Below are 6284 nucleotides of genomic sequence, written 5' to 3' on the forward strand. Positions count from 1 at the left end.
TTATTTTAAAAATTATTTTTAACTTTTTAGTCGATGTCCTTTAAAAGCGTGTTTTTTAGTTTTTTTAAACTATATTTATTTAATATTTATTATTCTATTGCTTAAAAGATAAATTATTATTTGATAGTTATTTATACAACCACTTAAAATTGTCACTCTGTTCTTCAATTTAAATTTGACACTACTGAATTAACTTCACTGATGAAAGATATTTAGTAGCAATAACAGTAAATTGAAATCGCCAAATGCAATTTAGGCATATGAATTTACTTGAAAATTTCACAAAAAACGTTTAACTGAAATTGTTTACGTGTCACTGTCACTTAGTGTGAATAATATGTTGTCAAATATTTAAATGCTTATGCAGGTGAATAACTAAAATGTTTCTATTAACAAAAGTATAAATAGACATCCGAGAAAGAATATCAACGAGACAGTATAACAATTATCTCACTGGGTCACATTTATAAAAAAAATATATCAAATGTTAGGTAAGGACATCATGCACCTATAAAAAAAAAATGTATATTGATTTGGCCATTTTTAAAAAAGTTATGGCAATTTTAAGTAAAAAAAATTGAAAAAATTAGTGATTTTTAAATTTGTAATTTTTTTGGAGGTTTCTCCCATTTACGAGGAACGAGGAAAATTTTTTCAATTTCTTCGACTAAATACGATTTGTGATCTTTTGACGTATCATTGAAAGAAATAGGTTCGGTGAGAGCTGAGAAAAATTGGTAACAGAAAAAAAAAAAAAAAAAAAACATCATAGTAAAATTAATACCTTCTCAGCTTTGAATCGAAATTAATAAATCAGTATGATATTTTTAGTGCGTAAATTAATTTTGACATTAAGTATTAAAAATGCATACACACAAATATTTTTCTTACTATTTATCAACATTTTTTGATAAATGTTTTTACATGTAAAATGTAAGAATATATTAAATTCTTACATTTTAAATGTAAAAAAAACTGCCAATTCTTTGAAAATTATGTCTAAACCAATAATTTAGCGTTTCAGAAGAATTTTCAGTGATAAAGGGTACTGAGTTTTCTTAATCTATGAATTAAATTTTATCGTAAACTAATGTATAGGATCTTTTCATTATATGTAGGTAATGAGAGGAGAGGATATGAAAGAGTACATGGAGAGTATGGTTTTAGTCGGAAGAATGAGGCTGGAGAAAGAATCATGGATTTTGCAGTAGTTAATACTTATTTTAGAAAGAGGGAAGAACATTATACAACTTATAAGAGTGGGAGGAATAAATCATACATATTTACATACAAACATACTTACATACAGGTGAAACTAATATAAGCGTGTTAAAAAAATATTGAGCTTTTTGATAAATTTACTATAAATAGTTATTATAAAATTTCCTGACTGCATATTAATCTTAACGATACAATTTTTTTATTTTCCATAAAATTTCCTATTTAATGATGTTTTCGTGAACACATAATTGTTTTATAAACATTATTAGTTATAAGGAATTTATTGTAACACTAGAAAGTATTATACTAATATTTAGAAAGTAACCATAAATACTGTAATTTTCATGTTAATTATATCCTTAATTGTTAATGACATTATTTATAATAAAAAGGGAAATATGAAGAAATTGAAAATACAAGATCTGGAATAAATGGATACAAAACTAAGAGAAAAAATAAAAAATAAAAAACTGAAAATTGAAGAAGTTGATTTTAATTCTAAAGAATCATTTAAAATTAACACTTTTGTTGTAATCATGGACTCCTTATTTATCGATTTGAGAAAAAGAAAAATTACATATGACCTGGTAAATGAAAATTTTTCATTCCGTATTTAACACACGCTTATATTAGTTTCACCCGTATGTATGTATTAGAGATGAGTCGTTCGCGAACGAACGGATCACAGTGAACGGTTAAATAGTGAACGAAATGTTTCAGATCGCCGAACCGTAGTGATCCGGATCCTCCAAATACCTAATTTTTCCCCGTATAAATCACACTGAATCGATTCGATCGCTTACCAAATATCAATGATAACATATTCATATGTCATTTGTTTATACAACACATCCCTAATCCGAATCGCGAATCGAGAACCGCAAAAGAACTGAAACTATACTGAATGTTCGATTCAATTGACTCAAAATATCTTTTAGATCACGAACGGGTCCTTGAACCGGATCTTCTAGTTGACCTGATTCGAATGAATCGGATCACTTGGGTGAACCATAATTCCCATCTCTAGTATGTATGTATGTTTGTAACTCTCCTAGCGCCACATGTTATCGCATATTTCGTCGTCTATGGCCTTGAGACTAGACTGTCATAACACATTCACCCTACCCCACACCTCGCTCACATCACGACGGCTACACTATTCCTGTATACATTTATTTTTGGTTATCGTACCCGTACACACTTGCTTGTCATCAATATTATATATGTACAAACAAATTTTTATTTTAACTGACCGTTATCATCCGCGTGTCATACGGCTTACGTAGGGGTGACGTTATTTTTTTTTAATATCGATATTTCGGTATGATATTTTTTACCGGTATGAATCGGTATACCGAAAATATCGTTAAACCGGTATTTGGATACGATAATTTCGATATACTCGATATTTCGGTATCTCGATATTTCCGATATTACATAATAACATTAATAACATTAATGTAAATTAATTAATTTATAATTAATTTATAAAAAAAAAAACAAGATCACAAATTATTATTTTATTTAATTATTTTGATACAAATTTAGAGTTCATAGATAAAAATATGAGCTCTTCAGCATGCTCTGTTGATAGGGATGATCTATGATCAGTAATTATATTGCCCGCGCAACTGAATACACGTTCGCTTGGAACACTAGTACACTGCACGGATAAATATTTTTTACCAAGTACGGCCAAAGTTGGAAATTCATTTTGATAGACTTTCCACCACTTTAAAGGGTCTGACTCTAAATTTATAGGTTCCATATTTTATGTTCAATTGGATATAAACGCTAAGATGCAATTATTGTGATAAACAACACGCAATAACGATAAAAACAAAGTAATACGAACCCATATCGGTATTTAAGATATGTATATTTAGTATTGTAAATATGTCATATATTTCTCACTGGAAATTTTGAACAATCTAAAAATAAATTACAATATTCAATAACTAATTTCGGTTATCGGTATACTCCATATTTCAATATTTTTGGGATTATCAGTATATTCAATATTTTCGGTATATTGTATAAATGAAAAAGACGGTATACCGGTATATTGACCTCAAATCGGTATACCTGTAACACCGTCACCCCTAGGCTTACGTATACAGGGTGTTCAGTAAGTCAGGAAACGGGTTTCTATTGTTCTCATTGTTACAAACAATGAGAATCGGAATCGAACCTTGATTTCCCGTTACCGTTACAACCACGATATTGATAGTAACTACTATCATAACATGAAACTAAAAAGTGAAAAATAAATATAGTTTAAAAAAACTAAAAAAACACATTTTTAAAGCACATCGAACTAAAAAGTTAAAAATAATTATTTTAAAAATTATTTTTAAAATTATTTTTAAAATAATTATTTTTAACTTTTTAGTTCGATGTGCTTTAAAAGCGTGTTTTTTTAGTTTTTTTAAACTATATTTTAATATAACTGAATTAAGCATTAGTGAAGTTTGAAAAAAAGCTGAACGGTTAAGAAAACACTATTCGACGGATCTGGATTTATCATTTCCAAACGAATGTATCCACTTTCGTACTTCTTACTTTACGTAAAGCACAATTATCAAAATCCATTATAGAGATGTGTCTAAGACTTAAAAATGAAGGATTTGAAGACATATACCCTTATGTAAATATTGCTCTAAGAATGTATCTCTGTTATCTTGTATCAAATTGCTCTTCAGAGTGATCATTTAGTGCTTTAAAAAAAATTACTTAGGGTCGAAAATGACAGATGAACGACTGAACAGTATAGCTATATTAAATATTGAATCAGACGTCACAAAAAGTTTAAAGTATGATGATATAATTGATTAGTATAGTTCCTCTAAAGCTCGTAAAAAAATAATGTGAATTGTAAATATTTGTTTTATAATTAGTAGATAGTTAATAAACCACTTTGTATTTGTGATTAATAAATAAAGATGACATAATTTTTAAATTTTAAACTCTGCTTTCTTTTGTTACTAACTTTTGTTTAACAAGTGGAAGCAAGTCCTTTTATGTGTAATTGTTATTTAAATGTCTTATAGTATATTAAGTATACGCTTGTTAGGGAAAAAAGCAAAAAAAAAATTGTATGGGGGGCGGAAAAAAAATTAGCACCTGGGCGCCAAATTTCTAAATACGTTTCTGAGTGGATAGTAATTATATACCGACCGAAAATGCACCAAAATACCTAGGCATTAAGCTTGACAGATCATTAACTTTTAAACAACACCTAGAAGGGGTAAAAGACAAGTTAAAAACACGAAATAATATCATCAGCAAACTGGCCGGAACAACCTGGGGATGTAGGGCTAACGTCCTACGAATTTCATCATTGGCATTAGTTTACAGCGTTGCAGAAATACTGCGCCCAGTGTGGGCTAGGAGTACTCACACTAAAAATGTCGACGCACAATTAAATCGTATAATGAGAATTATATCAGGATGTGTCAAACCAACTAAGTTAGAATGGCTACCAGTACTCTCACATATAGCCCCGCCAAAGGTGCGTAGGCATAGAGCAGCGCTAAAGATGATTGAGAAAATACAAAACTCTCCAAGCCATCCAATCTATGATGACTTGTATAACGCACCAAACAAAAGATTAAAATCCAGAAATCCTATATGGACATTAAAAAATAGTACAAATACAGAAGAAGACTTACGGAACTCACATTGGAAGGATGGAGTAGTACCGAATAACTATCTTATAAGTGATCCAACCCAAATAGTCCCAGGCTTCGAATTCCCTGCGTAGCATGGACTGCTTTAAACCGTGTAAGAACTGGACAGGGAAGGTGCAATTATCTGATGTACAAATGGGGGAATGGTGGATTCTCCGCTCTATAAATGTGGCCAGATTCAAACTGTAAGGTACATTGTTGAGGAATGCTAGGAAACGAAGTTCAGTGGAGGAACATCAGGTCTAAATAAAGGCAATAAAGAAGCGCTAGATTGGCTGCGTAACCTCCTCGCCATACGCTTATAACATTTTATAGTTGTTACATTGTAGATTTTTTATCTTTTTATCTATTTATCAGTTTATTTGTTTATTTTATTTTATTTATTGATTTTATGTATTTATTTTTATTAATCCGTTATCACTTTTTATTTTATTGTATTCCGTTTTACTTTTTGTTTTTGTACACCAATACCATGCCATATGCAAAAAAAAAAAAAAATTGAATGTCAATTTCTTACTAATTTAATTGCTATAATTATTATTTATTCATATAATATAATAATAAATCAAACAACTAATCGGGATAAAATTAAGGGAATAAGAGTTATTGGTGCTTTTGAAATAATTTACCAATATCTTAAAATTAAACACTACAGATTTGCATCGAAGGGTTTCTTATGATAGTGATTTTAATCATTGACAGATATCATCTATACTATGCCACTTCCATACTGTGCCGCAACCCCCCCATTGTGCTACCGTTTTTTTGCGTCTGTGAACGCTCAATCTTAGCTTTCGCTGGACCGATTTTGATGAAAATATAATATTTTTAAAAATCAGTGTATTCTCCTTATCAGGTATTTTAAAATAAAATAAAATACAAAACCCTGAATTTTAAGACAAAATAGCATATTTTTGAATATGGTAGTCATTTTCACCAAAAAGATAAATCCAGAGGTCAAATTTTTTTTTCAAATTAAAGAATATTACATAAGCTTTAATTTAAGATATATATAAAAGTGTCAGTCTATCTGGAACATTTTCAAAAGTTAAGTTGAAAAAGTTGCAATTTTGAAACTCTTTCTGTGGGCTGGTAAAGGGTCAAATGTTCACAAAAATATAGCAAATGATAGGTAAATACATATGATATCTATAAAAAAAAAAATTATATTAATTCGGTCATTTTTAAAAAAGTTATGGCAGTTTTAAGTAAAAAAAATTGAAAATTAGCGATTTATAAATTTGTAATTTTTTGGGAATTTCCCCCATTTACGGTGAACGAGGGAATTTTTTTTCTACTTTTGAGAGTAATGTCTTCGACTAGATACGATTTGTGATCTTTTGATGTATTATTCATCAAAATCGGTCCAGCGAG

General features: G+C 29.3%; 1 protein-coding gene across 1 annotated transcript in view; it reads left to right on the forward strand.

Moving 5' to 3' along the window:
- LOC126898684 (uncharacterized) overlaps positions 1-6284 on the forward strand; it is a 60108-nt gene that overhangs the window by 3729 nt on the left and 50095 nt on the right. The gene's annotated exons all lie outside the window — the stretch shown is intronic.

This window comes from Daktulosphaira vitifoliae, unplaced genomic scaffold (assembly GCF_025091365.1).
Source record: "Daktulosphaira vitifoliae isolate Bord-2020 unplaced genomic scaffold, ASM2509136v1 Scaffold_2, whole genome shotgun sequence".
Classification (NCBI taxonomy): Eukaryota; Metazoa; Arthropoda; class Insecta; order Hemiptera; family Phylloxeridae; genus Daktulosphaira; species Daktulosphaira vitifoliae.